At 40.8% G+C, this 13,560-nt stretch overlaps 1 long non-coding RNA gene across 1 annotated transcript; it reads left to right on the top strand.

The window, feature by feature from the left end:
• The first annotated feature begins 223 nt into the window (after positions 1–223).
• On the top strand, positions 224–5,462 carry LOC140596522 (uncharacterized). Its single transcript, XR_011998463.1, has 2 exons — positions 224–2,241; positions 5,024–5,462. It is a non-coding gene; the product is annotated as an uncharacterized lncRNA (long non-coding RNA).
• Positions 5,463–13,560: the final 8,098 nt, after the last annotated feature.

Raw genomic sequence — 13,560 nt, 5'->3', positions numbered from 1 at the left:
AAAACAAAAGTCCCTTCCCATAAACAAGAAATTTTCAACCTGATTTTTAAGCGGACTGCTAATTGGAATATAAAGCATATTAAAATATGATGGGGACTCCAAGTGCCAGGAAAGACCAAAAGGGGGGCAAACTATTGGCTTATACATCAAATCTCAGGATACATCTTCAGCAAAAATCAAGGTCTCTGTGTATTTATGTATATTTATGTGTGGTTTGAACAAGAAGACATCATCCTAATTCAGAGCATAACTTTTTACTGAAGGAAAGTAATTTCTTTTTCAGTCATTAACCAAATAATAAATGATTTAAATAGGAGGTATTTAGATCCTGTTCACAGGTATGTATGTAGAGACTACCTATTTGAAAACAAGCCCTTTTTTGTGGGTTGAAAATCTTTTCAACCCACAAAAATAAGCCAATCTCAATATTCTAACTACTCTTTTGTCTTTTATGCTAGCTGTTTTGAGATATATTTCATTAAGGTGAGTATTTTTCTCAAACGGATAAAATGAGTGAATAATGTTGGAAAGCAAGGGCAAAAGTGGCAATTATTTGAAAAAATGGCCAGTAGGGTGAATTAAATAGTTATATATATATATAATAAAATGATCAATGATTTTTTGGAAAGAAAATTTTTCATTTTCTGATGTATGATTCTCTGTAATCTCTATTCCTAAAAAGACTACACCTATAAATGGGGCTTCTGTGCCAGCAGCCAAACACTTCAGATTTCTTTTTTTTTTTTTTTAAACTACAGGTCACAATCCAGAGTGTAAGTGTGAATGTGTGTGTGTGTGTGTGTGTGTGTGTGTGTGTGTGAGAGAGAGAGAGAGATGACAGAGACAGAAACAGAGATAGAGAAAGAGATAGATAAAGAGAGAGAGAGAGAGAATGAGAGTGAGAAGGGGTGGAAGGAGAAAGAGAAAATATTTTGTTGCATTCCCCTATACAATGCAGTGCATCTTTGTTCTTTATTTGATTGCTATTTTATTTTCCTCCTCTCCAGTACCACATCGCTTTTTGTTTCTTTTTTTCCTCTGGGTATCTATATGTCGGCATATCTAACAACACTTCTTCACATTTGAAAGATGAGAAAATTACTAAATCCACAAGTCCTTATATCTCATATAGCATCTGGCTTATATGGTATCTAGCAAATGAACCTAAACACCTTTAAGAGCTTAATAGTCTCTTTTTCTCCTAAATTTTAAAATTATTTCACAGTAAAACATTTTGGTATTTGGGAATGCATTTTAAGCTTCCCATTGAAAATCACTGAATGTATATCCATCACCTCTGTATAACAAACTAAGCCAGAATGTTTTATAATTACTATTAAAATGGAAATCCCTAAGAACTAAAAATTTGAGATTTCCTTCTGTAAAACTGATTAATTAAAATTTTGATCCTGAGTTTTCCTGATTTAATTTTTTCATAAATAGACAAATAGATATTTATATGATCTGCCAACTTCAGCTTCAGTATCTAGGGGGAAAAAGTTGCCAGACCGGCATGTAATAATCATATTGGTCAATCTAGCTTGATTGCTTTCTTCCAGCAATGGGCAGTTGTAATTTCCTATCACATTTATAGTCATTATATTTGAGAAAGGGCAAAATAGGTTAATGAAATCATTATAATTTCATTCAAATGATATATATTTTTAAAGCTCAATTAAAGAAACAGATACCAGGGCACCACATTTTATTTTGCCTTATGGAGACCACTTTGCTGTAGTACCTGTAAAAGATACTGAAAAAAACACATTTACCAGTGCTGAAATGACTGTGAAGTCATTATCATTACTAAACATATCCATAAAGTAAATTTATTGTGAAAAGGGATGATGGGTTTTTTTTTTGAAATTCATTTGTTTTCATCTATTCAATGCATGTTTTATCAAATTCTGCTCCTTTTAAGATGGCATAACTGGTTTTAAAAGATTACTCAGAAGTTAGACTAAGCCGGAATTTAACATCATTGCTTATTATTTGTTTGATTTTAAGCAAGGTAATAAGTTTCTTTAATGATAAGTTTCTTTGTAAGATGGACATATTGATGTTACTATCCTCATTGTAATAAGGGAAAGAAATAAATATAAAATTACAGCGACTGATATACAAGATGTTAATAAATTTTATTATCATTTTTATTGTTATTATTATGTTGCAGCCTTTAGAGCTGTGGAACATGAAGAGTTGAATAGTATATTCCCTTCCCCTCAGCTTACTGGTGTCCAGGTAAGAAAGCAGAGAGATAATATTAATATGGTAATATTGTGTCAAGATATGACCTAAACACACTTTATCTAAATTAACTCACTTATATTGTCAATGATTGTATGAGGTGAAAATTGTGGGTGTCCCCATTGTACAGACAAAGAAATAGTATCTCCAAGTTATACAGCTAGTTAAAGCTGAGTTGGGGGGCAACTGAGTGGCTAGGGGTGCCTGAGTGGCTCAGTTGGTTAAGCGTCTGCCTTCAGCCCAGGTCGTGATCTCAGGGTCTTGGGATGGAACCCTGCATTAGTCTCCTTGTTCAGCAGGGAGTCTGCTTCTCCTTCTCTCTCTCCTTCTGCCTCTGCCTACCACTCCTCCTGCTTGTGCTCTCTCTCTCTCTCTCTGTCAAATAATTAAATAAATAAATAAATAAATAAATAAATAAAGTCTTTAAAAAATGCTGAGTTGGTATATGAATCTAGGCAGTCTGGATTCAGAGTCATTGTCTTTGTGTTTGTTTAATCCTTAACATTATAACTGTATGCTTCCTAATTCATACTACCTATGAACCCTTGATTCTTTGGATTAGAACAATACCTAGAAAAATCTGAGATACTTCAGAATCTTTCTATCAGTACTCTATTCATGGCTATGAAATCTCAGGTAATAACCATAATTTCTTCCCATAAATGAAAGAGAAATGGCTGTCCCCAACCACATTCAGTGTTTTTCTTCTAGTTATAACTCAGCCATCAGGATATCGGTCTCTGCACACAAAATAACCCAAATTTCCAGAGTGATAAGGAATTTCTCCATATTTTACAATTATTCTAACATCCCTTCCCCAAGATAAGCAAAATCCATAAGGGCATTCGGCCATGACCTTTCCCCCAAACACTACTGCTCCTTCTGGCACAAATAATCCATGTTCTTCACCCAAGTCATTTATTGCACATTTGCTCTGGACCCAGCAGCAGGAAGATAATGAGAGAAATTCAACGCTACTATCCCCACCTCCTGGAAGCTTACAACCTTTTTAAACAAATATGCAACCATAATGTATGACCTCATTATGGCATCATGAAAAAAGAATAATATCTATGTCCAAAACAAACTTGCATATATGTAAAATGGCACTTGGTTATAAATATAGTGCATTCTGCTTATTTTAGAATTATTTTCTGCCCTCACTCAATGATAAAGAATCCAGACATTTTTCATTTCCATAGTGGGGCAGGGGAGGCATAATTCCTATTTCATCCTTATAGAGAGAATGTATTTTCTGGGGAATTCCAGGTTTATGGGAGTATATTTTGACTTTAAAAGAAAATTGTTTCTCTCTTGGCAACACTTTAGACACCAAATATGTAGATTTTCCACACCAAGAAATTCTCCAATTTTCTGCAGATACCAATTACATGTCCTACAATTTATTTTAATTCCGTTACTAACTACCCAGGATCAGTATGCAGACCCTAATGATTAAAGCTTCAGACTGTCCCACCTCAAACACCAATCACAAGTAGTGGGTCCCCAGGTTACCCACATTTTTGCTGGAATTGGCTACAATCAGAGATTCTTTTTTAAAAATAATTTATTTATTTGTTTGTTTGTTTGTTTGTTTTAGAGAGAGCACACATACGCACAGGTGGGTGTAGAGGGAGAGGATCTTTAAGCAGATTCCCAGTGAGCACACAGCCTGACATGGGGACTACATCTCACAACCATGAGATCATGATCTGAGCCAAAACCAAGAGTTGGTCACTTAACCCACTGAGCCACTCAGGAGCCTCTACAAATCAGGAATTCTTATCCCTCCTCAGGTCTGATAGTTTACCATAATGGCTCACAGAGCTCAGATAAACACTTAATTTACTATTACCGGTTTATTATAAAATATACTATAAAGGATAAAAATGAATAGCAAAGAAGTGTATAGGGGGAGCTCCAGAAGACTCCCAAGATGAGGAGCTTTTTCCCTATAGAACTGGGGTGCACCACCCTCCCAGCATGTGGATGTGTTCAATAACTTTGAAGGCTCTCTGAATCCCATAGCTTAGGGATTTTTATGGAGGCTTCATTGCATGGGCATGATTAATCATTAACTCAGTCTCCATTCCCTTTCCCCTCCCCAGAGGATGTGAGGATAGGGATGAGAGTTTGATGCTTCTAACCATCACTTCATCTTTATGGTGACCAGCCCACATCCTGAAACTATCCAGGAATCCACCAAGAGTTCCCACACTAGAACAAAAGATACTTTATCACATAGGAAAGATCAAGGGATTTAGGAGGACTGTGTAAGGTATTCCTATCACCCCATTACTCAGAAAATTACAAGGATTTCAGGAAGTCTGTGTCAGGAACTAGGGACAGACACTACATATATATTTCCTATTATATCGCAGCCTCTTCACCATGGTTAGATGCAGTAACCATAAAGGAACCCTGCTCAGCTCTAACTTCAGAAGAACTTGCTGGAAGATTTCGTTTATTTGATAACCTCCAGCAGCCATACCTTCAGCTAAGTCATTACATTCATAGGAGACTGTGGTTTTTACTGGCTCTCTTAGCTGTTGATGGAGCACAAGGAAAGAGGAGAGTAATTTTGGTTGATGCAGGACTCTTCTAACAGTAAATCTTTGCTTGGAGCTTTTTGTAGGGTTGATCAAGACTTTCTGAGAACTATACTTCATCCTAAGTCTCTTCCCCATCCAATCATTGTCTTTCTTTTTCTTTCAAAAATCATTGTTTAAAGCTCCTTCTCCCTATCCTTACTCTCTCCCCTATTTATCTTTCACAGTTGGTTATGTTATCCTCGTGTCTATTTCCACGAGGATCCAAACTGTCAGCAGGTCTTCCATTTTATTTGTGTCCTATAAGAAACATGAAATGAAGTCTGCAAACCAAAGTGAAAGCTCTCTCAGTTGAACAAAAGAATAGCTTCAGGGATCACCTACATCATTGGCTTCCCATTTTCATGTAAGTTTTGACATAAGTACTGTGTACTTACCTGTGGTATCAAGAATGCACTTAATATTGAATTACAATTAAATATGCTACCCATTAACTTCAGTTTTTACTGTGATTTTGTTCATGTATTTTGAGCAGAAATGTGGTGGAGGCTTAATCTACTTTCTTCTCTGATAATTTATAACTACATGCTAGCTCTCACAACTGAATGGAATTAAAAATAACATTACCAGATGATTAAAGGGAAACAAACAAAAATTGCAACTATTTTAAAGTGGTGGTTCTGGACTTTTTGTTTGTTTGTTTTTTGTTTGTCTGAACCTAGACTTCTGATAAGGGCAAAAAACAATCCTTTTTAAAATAATCTTTTCCAAAGATCAAATAATTTTCAAGGATGAAAATGAACAAATTCATAAATCAGAAAAAAACACAAGCAAACCGGGATGCCTGGGTAGCTCAGTGGTTAAGCGCCTGCCTTCGGCTCAGGGCATGATCCTGGAGTCCAGGGATGGAGTCCCACATCAGGCTCTCTGCAGGGAGCCTGCTTCTCCCTCTGTGTCACGCGCGCTGGGGGCGACAACCGTCCAGGGATGAGAGTAAGGGAATGAGGAAAAGAAAAGAGACATAAACAGAGTGGGAGCAGGGGGACATATGGCCGGATTCAGCCACAATGCCAACTTTATTTGTATTATTCACTCTTTTATAAAGCAGGGTTGTTTAACAAGCAGGATATTTTAAGCTTAGTTCTCCAGACATGTCCTTTCACAGTAGACAGCAACAGTATGCGTCCTTGAGCCACAAGCCTTCAACAACAAGGGTGAGACAGGTGGGCCGGGGTTGGAAGAGTCAACAGAGAGCCATTGCTCGATCCATTAACCCCTTCCTGGCACGCAGCTCAGGTGGGCCGTGGTTGGAAGAGTCAACTGAGAGCCATTGCTCGATCCATTAACCCCTTCCTGGCACGCGGCTCCCAACATCTCCCCCTATTGTTTTTAATTTGAGATCTTGAAAATAGAGATTTTTAAGGGCTTTGTGCTGGAAACTTAAAGGACGCATATAAGCATATCTCAATAGTTAAAGCAATTACTAAGGTTGTAGCGACAGCAATTATAATCCAAATGCCAGGGGAATTAAATTCAAACCATTGCAAGGGGTTAATACCTCGGATACCTTTTAAAAATTTATCTGCCAATTCAGCAGGGTTCTCAGTAGAGAGATGAGCATTGTTAAGTGCAGCCACTTGCTGTTCCAGGCTTAGCAAATCTAAGCTTAAATCTGTATTGTTCCAAATCCCCTTTAAATGTTGCTGCACTTGCTCCCATGTATGTTCTGTCTCATTATAAGGTAATGCGGTGACGCAAATATGCTGAAAGCCTGCATGACATTGCAATGATAACTGAGCTCAGAGCCGAGCATATTGCCCTCCCAGGTACTCCACAGCTTCTTCCAACCCCTGCAAACGAGCAACAATTTTTTTGATCAATAGTCCCTTGTGTGGCAAGAGCCACAGATACATTATGGGCCAAGGAATTAACATGTTGAGCGGTGTGGATGGTTTGGCTGAGTGCCACAGAAGAATCAGTGGCAGAGGCTATCAAAGACACAAAAGCAACTATTCCTGTCACCAATAGACCCAAAAATCTTTTTGTTCTTACCACCATATCAGTGAGTTGTTTAGCAAAGGAATACCCATAACTAGTATACCACGGACCAGTAATATTAACAGGGAGCATGACATACGGGGGTTGCTGTACTAACATAACTGTAACAGAGCGAGCATCTCCAGGGGGCAGATGAACAGGCAAACAATTAGTCAATACACAGTTTTGGCAACTAGCCTGGTAATTGTCCTGAGAGGCTTGAAGCTTATCAATTTTGCCTCTCCCCACCACCAACAGGAAGGGACGCAGTACACAAGCCTGAATATACAGATCAACATGAGGGGGGTAAATAGGTCCAGTAGTAGAGTTTGTTTTAAGGGGATGGAGAGCTGCAGCCAGCTTCCAAAGGTCCGAATGTATCATGCATGGTGTTGAAAGCGTGCTGGGAGGCACGTATCCATAATGTTCATAGACAGCACGGAGTTCTGGAGATCTTACTCTGACTTGCATTTCTTGCCAGGCTGCAGATTTTGATTTTGACCAGTCCGTTATATGCAAAGAGGGTGTCATTACTGGGTGCAAAGTCTCAGGGTCTGATGATTTCCAATTTGGCACTGTAGGGCAGTCAGGATAGTCCCAAGGGCTCATTCCAGGAGGAGAATCTCGAAGGTTAGAAGTAGCCCCCCGTGCAAAGAATGGTTCATTAAGCGCCCAATAATCAACCATTTCCTCCTCCCTTCGATCTCCATTATGTCTTTCGTCATCCCAATACTGACGCTTGACGGTGCGAGTCACCTGCTTAGTAAAGACACCCATAGGAGGGGGACTGACCGTTTTCAGCGGCCTGGAAACAAATTGGAACCTGATCTGCCAACCCAGTCCAGTTGATGGGTCTTGCGACAGCCTCAATGGAATATGCCTCCAGCCTGCCCAGCGCATCTGTTAGATTAGTACGTACATGAGGCGTAGGATTATCCCAAGTAACGGGCCGTACAAAAGGAGGGTCCACCATAAAAGCCCAATAAGAGGACGCCTCGGCTGTTTCAGTAGAGGCGGAGATGCCTGCTAAAAGAGCCAAAAACAGGTTAGTAGGAGTAAGGGGGGCCTGGGCTTTACGTACGGTTTGTTTGGCTTTGCCAACCACCTTTTTTATTTGTCCCCGAGTAGGCAATGGGGCTCTCCTCCCCCTTCTCCTCCGGGGTTTCACCATCTGGTCCTGTTGAGGAGCTCGTGGTCGAAGGGAGAGGCGGGCCATTTTCTTTGGTAAATCGGACGCACGGCAACGGCAGCCACCGCGGCGTTTCCTCCTTCTGTGGGAAAATACAAGCAAACCCCTGTCCTCGCCAGAGGACTGGATCTGGGCCAGACCACTGTCCCGTCAGTGGATCCTTCCATCGTGCATAAAGGAAGGGCTCTGGTTCTGGAGCCCAAAACCTCTCAGCAGCAGTTTTACCTACTGCATCAACATTCAAAAAATTTAAAACATATAAAGTTAATGCCAAATGCATATGTGGTGAATACTTAGTCTTTCCCTTAAGTATCTCCCCCTCTTTTAATTTATGTAAATAAGTTTTCAGGGTGGAATGACTTCTTTCAACAATGGCCTGACCCTGTGAATTATATGGAATACCAGTGGAATGTGAAATGCCGAAAGTTAGGCAAAATTGCTGAAAAGAAGACGAGGTATAAGCAGATCCATTGTCTGTTTTAATAGCCTTGGGGAGGCCTAGTTGGGAGAATGCAGCAAATAGATGATTTTGTACATCAGTAAAGGCTTCTCCACTGTGGGCAGAGGCAAAAATATATCCTGAAAAGGTATCAACAGAAACATGGATATATTTCAATTTACCAAATGGAGGATATAATGTAACGTCCATTTGCCATAGATGATTAGGTAAGAGGCCTCAGGGATTAACAGTAAATGAAGGGAGATTGAGGGTTTCAGGGCAAGTCTGACATTCTTTTACTATTTGTCGGGCCGATTCGCGTGAAATCTTAAATTGTCTTCGAAGAGCTGCTGAATTTTGGTGAAATTTGCTTTCCTTAGCAGCATCAAAAGAAGAAAGAAAATTAATATGCGTGATTTCATCAGCAATTGCATTTCCATAGGATAATGGGCCAGGCAGACCTGAATGAGCTCGAATATGAGAAATGTAAATCAGATTATGTCTTTTAAGAAGACTGTGTTGAATAGACGAGAAGAGGATATATAACTCTTCATCATTACAACATAAAAAGGCGGAGGGAAGTAAGGGCACAGCTTGAGCAACATATAGACTGTCTGTGAAAATATTTAACGGCTCAGGATATTTTTGTAAAGCAATAGCAACAGCTTTTAATTCTGCTCTTTGCACTGATTTAGTTGAGTAATGATAATTTTTTATATGTTTTTCATTATTAGAGACATAATAAATTGCAATATTGCCAGATTTGTTGGCGTCCACAAAAATGTTTGCAGCTTCCTTAATTGGGGAGTGAGAAAGGGAAACTTGTGGGATTGTTGAAACCTTATTTAGAAACTGCAGAAGTTTATCTGCCGGCAAATGGAATTTAACTTGGCCCAGGTATGAGGCGAAGGCAATTTGCCAATCAAGGTCAAACTGTTGTAAATTTTCAAACTTCTCTTTAGTTAACATAGCACAGATTAAAAAATCAGGCTCCTTGCCTAGGAGTTGTAGGGAACGCGTCCTTCCCCGAATGATGAGTTGAGCCAGCATCCTAGGAAGAGAATGAATAACATTCAGAGAATGTAATGGGAGATGTATCCATTCTAAAGGGCCATGAGGTTGCCAAAGGACAGCCAAAGGCATGATGGCAGGGTTCAATAAAATTAAGTATAGTGAATCCACCAAAGAAACTCTTGTAACCTGAGCTTCTGAGAGTTTATTATTGACCAATTCTAATGTTTGTTTGGCGCCCTCCGTCAACATTCTAGGAGAGGCTGGATTAGAGTCTCCTTTTAGTATATCAAAGAGGGGGTGTAACTGTTCCGCAGTTAAAGTTAACGTTGAACGTATCCAGTTGATATCTCCTAATAACTTTTGATAATCATTTAATGTTTTAAGAGGGGCAGTGCGTATTTGAATTTTTTGTGGCTTAATAGTTTTTTGTTCAATAATATATCCAAGATATTCATAAGGTTCAGCTCTCTGAACCTTTTCAGGGGCCACTATCAAATTAAATTTTTGAAGGCAAGACTGCAATCTCTCGAATGCTCTTAAGAGAGTCCCTTCCTCATCAGCGGCTAGTAAAATGTCATCCATATAATGAATACAATATACAGATGGGAAAGCAAGTCTAAAGGGGGTCAAAGCTCTGCCTACGAATTCCTTACATAGGGTAGGACTATTGGCCATGCCCTGAGGCAAAACCTTCCAATGATACCTGGCATAAGGGGCTTGTAGGTCAGTAGTAGGAATTGAAAAGGCGAATTTTTCACAATCATCAGGAGATAGAGGGATGGTGAAAAAACAGTCTTTTAAATCTAAGATAAGTAATTGATAGTTCAAAGGAATGGCTGAAGGAGCAGGCAGCCCGGGTTGAAGAGCTCCCATGGGCTTCATAACGGCATTAACCACTCGGAGATCTTGCAATAATCTCCATTTTCCTGATTTCTTTTTAATGACAAAGATAGGAGTATTCCAAGGACTGTTGGAAGGAACAAGATGCCCCAACTGCACCTGTTCCTGAACCAGCTTTCTAGCAGCCTCTTGTTTATGATCAGATAAGGGCCACTGGTCCAACCACACAGGGACATTGGTTAACCATTCAAGAGGCATAGTGTGGGGGGTTGTCAGTGGCCCTGGAGAAAACCCAAACCTAATTTATCAGGATTTCCCTCAAGTTCGACGGGTTGTACAATCCCTTGTAAGTCTTTCCTGAGTCCGTTTCCTGGAACATAACCCATTTGAGCCATCATAAAAGAAACAGCTTCCTGTTGTTTAGAAACAGGAAGTTTTTTGTTTCAAGGACTAAGCCCATTTCTGTAAGTACATCTCTTCCCCACAGATTAAGATCAATAGGAAGAACGAAGGGACAAAATCTTCCAGAGTGTCCATCCTCAGTCTCCCAGTAAAGCTGATTGGAGCTAATCCTAGGGGTATTTATAATACCCACTCCCTTAACTGGAGTGGAGGTCTCTTGTGTGGGCCAGGCATTAAGCCATTGATTTTGAGATATGACGGACATATCTGCTCCAGTGTCTACCAATCCTTTAAAAATTTTTCCATTCACCTTAAGGCAGAGATAAGGCTTATCTGCAGATATTAACTGCATCCAATGTACATCAGTAGATCCAAAGCCCTGGCTGCCTCTTTGAGGTTTTATTACTTTATTTTCAGTTTTAAACCTAGGTATTAATATTGGCTGGGCAATAGGAACCTTGGGTTCCAATGTGAGAGTCCCTTGGGAGAGACTAGCAAGAATTTTTAGCTCTCCCGTGTAGTCGTCATCAATCACCCCAGGATATACAGTAAGCTCTTTTAAAGTCCAACTGGATCTACTTAAAATTAATCCCCAAGTTCCTTTAGGAAGAGGTCCCTATATTCCAGTAGGTATGGGTTTAGGGGGCTGCCCGCCTTCCAAATATATAGGAAGCAGGAGCTAAATCTAGCCTTCCAAATATATAGGAAGCAGGAGCTAAATCTAGCCCTGCACTGAAGGGGGTACCTCGGTATAATTTGTCGATCCCTGGGAGATCAGCTGTGTTGGCTCTAATTAGTTCAAGGGATCCTGTACTGGGGTCAGCATGGCTATTGTTTGTCGGGGCTGCGACAAGCCCCGACCTCGGTTTCCCGAAAGGGGGTTTCCGAACCGATCTGTCTTGGAACGGCATTCATTAGCCCAATGAAACCCCCGCTGACATCTGGGACAGAGAGATAAAGGTTTGTCAACTTGCTGCGGACTCACAGAATTCCCAAAACCGGCCTTCAATTGCGGGCATTGACTCTTAAAATGACCTGGTTTTCCACAATTAAAACAGATCTGTGCTCCCGTGAAAATTTTTTGCCCACGTCTGCCACCTCTAGTTCCCTGTTTTAGCATCTGCTGTTGCATCTGTTGTGGGGAAATTCCCCTTAAAGCAGCAGCCAGTGTCAAGCCTTGCACATACGAAGGGCCTATCTCTGCACAAAGACGGACATAATCTTCAAGAGTTCCAGTTTTTCTCCATGGCTGAATTGCAGCCTGGCATGCACTGTTAGCATTTTCATAAGCTAATTGTTTTACTATAATAGTGCCGGCTTCCACATCAGTAACTATCCGCCCCACTGCCTGCAGAAGACGGGCTACAAAGTCTGAGTACTTCTCATCGGGCCCTTGTCGTATTTTGGACAATTCCTCTGTTCTGGCCCCAGAAGTAGGCAGCTTCCTTCAAGATCTAATAGCAGCCTCATTGATTTGAGTATAAGCCACATCAGCGTAATTTAATTGCTGACCTACATCATGGTAAGCGCCTGTCCCTGCAAGCATTTCATAGGAGACAGGAATTCCAGTTCTCCTATTGTATTTAGCAAGATCATTACATCCGTCATGATAATCAGATTTCCAAATCAAATAATCCCCCCCAGAAAGGCATGCTTTTGCTACAACATGCCAATCTCCAGGGCACAGGGCCTCTCGACTCAAATTGTCCAGCATGGACAAAGTGAAAGGGGCAGTGGGCCCATACTGGGCACATGCAGTTTTTAATTCTTTCAACACTTTAAAGTTTAGAGCTGAATACATGCGCCGACTGGCATCATCTAAAGAGACGGGAAAAGCAGTGGTGTCCTCTCCGCGCCTTTAGGCCTCATTCACTGCCCTTTGTAAGGGGGTCACACCTTTAATATCAAACCCTCCGGCTGATTGTTGGTTAGTCATTATGGGGAAAGTCTGCCGGGGGACAGCAGGTGCTCCTTCCCAGATCTCATCTCTGCGGTTGGATTTTGTAAGATATAAAGGCAAGGGACTAGTAGCTTGATCCCTATACCCGGGGACTGGCCCTTTTTTCTGTCCTTTATCAGAAAATTTTGTCATCTGCATGTATCCTTTCAGAGGACTTTCATTATCACTGTCCAAATATACATCGTCGTCCCCGGATTCATCTCCTCCTGATCTCAACAAAGGGGGTCCCCTACGGCCTGCCTTATGAGACCCATAAGTTTTTGTTGGATCGGATATAGGCGGTGGGGCAGGGGGGATGACCCCAGGAGGCTCAGGAATAACTTCCCAGGAGTGATCCCCAGCTGGAGTGGGGGGAGAGCCAGGAGAAAAAGAGGATGATAAGGCCATTTGCCTCATAACTGCCGAGGGAGGCTGAATTCCCTGAGTCACCCTCAAACTTACTTTCAAATTGATCATTTTTGTTCTCAGTTTCAGATTTCAAGGAAATAATCTCAATCTTATGCAAAGGGTCAATGACTTGTCGCAACTGCTCAAACAATCTCATAGTCCCGGCTGGGACTGCTGTCTCGCCTCTAAGGGAAATTTGATTTTTCAGTTCCTGTCCAATTCTTCTCCAATGTTCTAAATCTAAGGACCCTTCAGTCGGAAACCATGGGCATAAATCCCTGACAGTTTTGAAAAAGCTTTTCAAGGCCTTATTAGGTACCTTGAACCCTCCTTCTCGGAGAAGGGTTTGTAATCCAGCTATAAATAAAACCTGATTTGCTGATTGCTCTTGTCCCATGATTTTAATCCCGCCGTCCCAGGACACCGCCTGGTTCCCTTACCTGAATAATTCAATTCCGGAACCTTCTCATGTGCTTTATGCTCAAGTCCCTGTTCG

Source organism: Vulpes vulpes, unplaced genomic scaffold, assembly GCF_048418805.1.
Source record: "Vulpes vulpes isolate BD-2025 unplaced genomic scaffold, VulVul3 Bu000000692, whole genome shotgun sequence".
Taxonomy (NCBI): domain Eukaryota; kingdom Metazoa; phylum Chordata; class Mammalia; order Carnivora; family Canidae; genus Vulpes; species Vulpes vulpes.
This window is presented reverse-complemented; position numbering and strand designations above follow the sequence as displayed.